Here is a 6285-nt window from a genome sequence, read left to right as displayed (position 1 = left end):
AAAATAAAATAAAAACATGGTGGCACTGTAATCATTTTACATTTCAGACCAAATGTGGTCGACAACCATCATGGTACCATCATGGTACCATCATGGTCTCTCTCTCTCTCGGCTGCAAAATCTCATCATTGAAAAATCTGGTCTTTGTCGAGGACACTGTCCGCACAACTGGTCACGAGGAAGTGTGATTTCTCATTCGGAAGAACAAATTTGCACCATCTAGTGTCGTCCATCTTGCGACGCCCACCCCTTGTGTCTCCGTCCAAATGATATAACAAATAAAGTATCCAGGTTGAAGCTAAAAGAAAAAGAAACTAAATCACAACGACTCCCTTTGGTGCTTTTTATGACTTGCAGCAACATTTATTGAGGACAGAAAAACCAAACCAACACGTGGGTTGATACCAGAGCAGCGTTGCATCTTTTATAAGACTGAGAATCGTGCGTCAGGACAACAAATCTACTGTGAACAAAACACCAGGACTCTTCTCTTCTTCATCAGCACAACGTTGACCTGACTCTACAGTGACTCAGTCTAAAAGACTCTAACACTTCCTTTATCATTGTGTGTTTATCGTGTATGAGATTGATGATTGTGTGGACGCCAATATTCCTATGACAGTGATGATGATGATGATGATCAAGTCAGCTATTGACCACATTCACACTGCGGCCATCTTGGATCACATGACCACATGGGGTGGCAACGCAGCCAATCAGCAGCTTCCGCGGGCGGGTCTTGCCTTACCCAACAGTTTCTGATTGGCTGCGTTGCCACCCCATGTGGTCATGTGATCCAAGATGGCCGCGGTGTGAATAAGGTCAATTAGATGTCTGTCTAAAACCAGGTTATAACTGGTGTGAAAGTGAATGTTATTTAGACGGCTAGGCTTAGCCTAGATATTGAAACAACACTATTTCAACGGCTATATAGAGACATTCTATGTATAGACGCTTAAAAAATACAGCTAATCAACGTCTATTCTAAGCCTAGCAATCTATAAGAAAAACGTTCACTTTTAGACCATTTATAACCCGGTTTTAGCCTAGAGACGTTTAGACTGATTTTAGACGTCTAATAGCCCGAATACTCAGTGGGATTACGATGATCATATCATGAGATGTGGATATGATGTGCTCGTATGAACACATCCATACACACATACACACACACACGCACACACACACATACTTTACACAAGAAAAGCACACGTGTGCAAGCACACAATCACATGCACATACCTCCTTCACTGCCATTACCACGGGCCATGGTGTTTACTTTCTCCAACAATTCATCTCCATTTTTCATCTCTACAACCTTTTTGAATATGAAATCATCATTTAAAATGGACAAAAAAAGAGAAGAGTTGGGAGTATACAGCAGCACTGTACATAGATTACTCTGTACAAAGATATTATACATACAGTATATGTGGAGCACTGGGGGCGGGGCAGCCGAGTCTGGCATGGATCTGTAGATCTGTGAGATCCTACACATGGATCTGTAGATCTGTGGGATCCTACACATGGATCTGTAGATCTGTGGGATCCTACACATGGATCTGTAGATCTGTGGGATCCTACACATGGATCTTGGTTTTCAACAAAGGGAAACAAAAGATCTTTGCAGCAGGAATCTGATCTCTTCTGGCTGTCCAACAAACTCAACAACAACACAAAAGTAGACTTTTCCTGACAATTGCTACTTCATAGTTAACTGTAGTCAGTAGTTTCCAGAAGGTGGCGCTATACCCATGGTAGTCCCGTTTCACTGTCCCAAAACTTCATTTGATTGGCTCAGCAGCAGATCACATGATACCATTACGTGCTTCTGGTCACTGTTCAGTGTTTCCCAGGCTTTTTGAAAGATCTCATAGAAACCAAGCTAAGACTGACAAACTCTGGTTGGTTTCCTGTCTGGGTCACATGGTTTACATGGTCACATGGTTTCCTGTCTGGGTCACGTGGTTTACATGGTCACATGGTTTCCTGTCTGGGTCACGTGGTTTACAGGAGATCTGTCTGGGTCACGTGGTTTACAGGAGATCTGTCTGGGTCACGTGGTTTACAGGAGATCCGAAGCAGCAAAGTGAGTCTCTTAACTCCAGTGGAGAAGTGACCACAAACACAGATTATGAGCCATCACTTTGCCCTTGTCAGAACTTGTCCCTGACTGAAGTGTTTATTGGACCATTTACTCACAAGTCAACATTATGTTCTGAGCATTCTGATTGACCTCTGACCCATTAGGAGTAAATTCTCTTTGTTGGAGAACTGTGAGGAGGTTTGTGTCAACAACACAATGTCATGAGATCTAGTAACGGTGATCACAGGATGTTCACTAGTAGCGAGACATGGGCTTGGCTATCTTGGTAATATATCAGGGATCTTGGCATTTGATTGGCTCAGCAGTCATTTCTTCCTAATCTTGAAGGGACAGCTTTGATCGTGCTTCATCTTGTTTTGTTGAGACAGCCTTGAGGAGATCAGACCTCACTTCTTTTGACTTTTGGTGAAACCAAACGTAACGTAACATTACATTAGAGCCCACACCAGCAATAGCCATGTTTCCATACAAGCATTTGCATGTGATTTATGATATATAAATATTTCATTACCAAAGCTTTACCCAACAACTGCAGCAGCACAAACAGAGGCCAGTTGTAAGTAGCTATTAGTGATATTTATTGAAGCGGGTCTGACACGATTGCTTTAGCTGGTGGCAAATCATGATTTGCCTGCAATCCCATTTGTTTGCTTGAGCTTAACAAGAAAAAAGCACATACTTCTACTTAGATCATTATTATTATTATTATTATTTATTGTTTGCCTCACTTTAACCACTTAACAGCCCTAAGGTTACTTTTGTAACCCAGGTTCTCTGGTGATGTTTCGTTAAAGTGCTTCTACTTGGATGGAAACATGACTAATGCCTTATAAGGACGATGGAAACATTACTAATGCCTTATAAGGACGTGCAATCATCTGTGGAACTCGGTGTTGGACGTCCGTCTCGGCTACCCCCTCCGTTACAGTCAGTATTTTTAACGGTCTAGTTTTGCAGTAATTATAGTATTCTATCGTTTCATTGCCTGACAATGGTTATGTCTTGTCAGTGTTTTTAACCTCGGATTTGAAAGAGAAAAAAAAAGAAAAAGAAAAAAAGTTAGTTTATTTGTGCAATTATTGACCCATGGTGATTCTCTCTCTCTCTCTCTCTCTCTCTCTCTCTCTCTCTCTCTCTCTCTCTCTCTCTCTCTCTCTCTCTCCCTCTCTCTCTCTCTCTCTCTCTCTCTCAGGGTCGATGCGTACTCCACTTCTAGAGCAGAGTTTAAATCGGTTCGGTTCGGGTGTCACAACACCTCGGCAGCACCGAGCAGGGGCCGCTCTCCATTCCGACGTGCTGCCATTCAGACATTGACTTCTAATTGTCTGAGTGGCAGCACTTCCATAGAGGTTAGGGTTAGGGTTAGTGTCTGAGTGACAGCACTTCCATAGAGGTTAGGGTTAGGGTTAGGTATAGGGTTAGTGTTGGAATGGGGGGGACGTCTGAATGGCAGTGCGTCGGAATGGGGGATGTCTGAATGGCAGCATGTCAGAATGCAGGAATGCACCCGCACCAAACAGCCGACTTTATGTGGGCTCTAAAAGTGGAGCATGCATGGATGGGCCCTTATTGTTCATGTGTAAAGTGCATTGAAATCCCAACCATGGGACCTGTGTATAGTCTTGCAGCATTGGTTATAACCAGAGGAGACAATAATAAGTATAATAATAATAACAACGATGGTATTGATATTAATAATGAACATCTTGTACTACTAGTTAAAAAAAAAGAAGAAAATTTAAAAAAAAAGAAAAAAAAGAAAGTGAATATCGATGTTCTCTGTGGCATGGTTATGCATTCAATTGTTATTAGTTTTACGGAATACAACTAAACAACAAAAAAAGCAATGTTCTTTTATTACACTTTATTTTTTGTTTCTTTTTTACTGTCCTGCTTTTTGTTTCTTTCACTGTTCAATGTGCCGTGTCGCAATTCCTGTTGCTAACTGTTGTATCTTTTAACACCAGAGGAATGAATATATTATAGCAGTTTGATGAACCAAAAGCGCCCATAAGTTCTCAGATAGCACATGATGGATTCGTATGCAATAAGCGCATGCATGAATCTGTGATTGTAGAACTCGAGAGGCATTTTATTTTATTGTTTTGTTTGTTTTCTTTGTCTGGCCTCAGGTTTGAGAAACCCCTGCGTAATGTAATGTTCTGGCTGTCCAGTTTCCTGAGCCCAATGCAGTCTTTCTGCTCGACTGACGCTACCGACGTACAATGGTGTCGCTCAGCGAAAATACAACATCTATGAGCTCACATGGAGCGTATAGATCTGTTATTCTCAGCACACGTCCCAAGTATAAACCAAGGCTTTACATCCTAAGAGGAGCGAGGTGTACGTGTGTCCTACATCCTAAGAGGAGCGAGGTGTACGTGTGTCCTACATCCTAAGAGGAGCGAGGTGTACGTGTGTCCTGCCAGAGAGAAGAAGTTGGTCCTTCATCATCAAGCGGTGAAGGGTAACTCCTATCACTGTTGAATTGAGCACAGACCAGGCTGAATGTCTTTCAGTTCACAAACTGCCGCCTTTACGGGAAGCATTCCATTGTGAGGGCCAAAGAAAGCGGTCACACCAGGTTCAAACCCCTGGCCATTTCACACCAGGTTCAAACCCCTGGCCATTTCACACCAGGTTCAAACCCCTGGCCATTTCACACCAGGTTCAAACCCCTGGCCATTTCACACCAGGTTCAAACCCCTGGCCATTTCCCTGGGACATTTAAGATCTCTCTGCCCTCTGGGCCTCGCCTCGCTGGATGTGATGTTTGTTTCCTTTGAGTCTTGATGCCTTTTGTCATTTTGTGAAGGTGAATCTGTGCATTGCCATGTATTCACCCGGTGTCCCAAATGCTATGCCACTCCCCTTGGTGCTCACCATGATAGCACGACACCCATACCACCGGTACCATGCCGGGTACCATGCCATGGTACCATACCACCGGTACCATGCCAGGGTACCATACCACCGGTGCCATGCCAGGTACCATGCCATGGTACCATGCCACCGGTACCATGTCAGGCACCATACCACCGGTGCCATGCCAGGTACCATGCCAGGGTACCATGCCAGGTACCATATCACCCCCCTTGAAGCTCACCAGATAGTGTGACTTCAGAGATCTGAAATAAGACTTCAACTATACAGATCATTCTACCAACAATCTTTTTCCCCCATCAAATAATCGATTAAGCAATTAAGCATTATTTCACACATTGCCAAACACAACAGTGTCATGCAGAAATAGTATAATACATAGTACAAGCTAGATTGTCTATTTTCACTACTTTTGAAATGTTAAAACAAAAGCGTCTATAATGACAAAACAGAGATCAATTATTGAAAGATTATCTTTGATTTGATCTGATACAAGTATTGCTGTTTAATCCCCTGGTTTATCAAGGTGGGGTCGTGTGGTGGTTTGGGACACTGGGTTTTCTTTCTAGGCGTGTTGTGTTTCACTGGGTTGCTTACAGTAGCAGGCTGTTGTCATGACTCACGTTGTTGTTTTGTACATAACTGTGCCAACCGCTTTGTGGCAGAACAGTGGCTTCTTTTTTCTTTTCTTTTTTTCCAACTATAGGAACGAAAAACTTGCTTGCATAAACAAATAAAAATGAATAAAATACACTTGTTGTACATGTTGACGAGGAACCGTTGTGAGCCTGTGTCTTTAATCATCATACAATAATAACAGTGTTGCATTGATGATGTATGTATGTATGTATTGATGTATTATAGATGCAAGCTTACAGTGGGTCCTTTGCCTCCCTCTACTGGTGGATAAAAGTAATTGCAACAACGAGCTCAACATGGCTGTGCCCTCTGCTTAATATAAATAATATACAGTGGTGGATAGTAACTGAGTAAATGTACTTACGGTACTTACTTAATGTAATCCTGGGCGCTACACTCCCCCTGCCAACCTGGGGAGAGCAAAAGAATGATCTCATGCTTCCCTCTATGCATGAGGAGTCCACGCTGCTTCTTTTCACCTGATAGGGGGGAGTTTCCACGGCTGGACGTTGCGTGTTTCCAACCAGTTTCCGTTCAAGAGGCACATTTACACATGTTGTTAATCAACGATGTTTTAGAAAACAGAATCGCTGTGTGAGTTTTTTTTTAGCATTTAATAATTATTACTTGAATTTAAGACGGGCACAACTCAGGCA

Source organism: Nannobrachium achirus, assembly GCF_963921795.1.
Source record: "Nannobrachium achirus genome assembly, chromosome: 3".
Lineage (NCBI taxonomy): Eukaryota > Metazoa > Chordata > Actinopteri > Myctophiformes > Myctophidae > Nannobrachium > Nannobrachium achirus.
Note: the sequence above shows the minus strand (reverse complement) of the source record.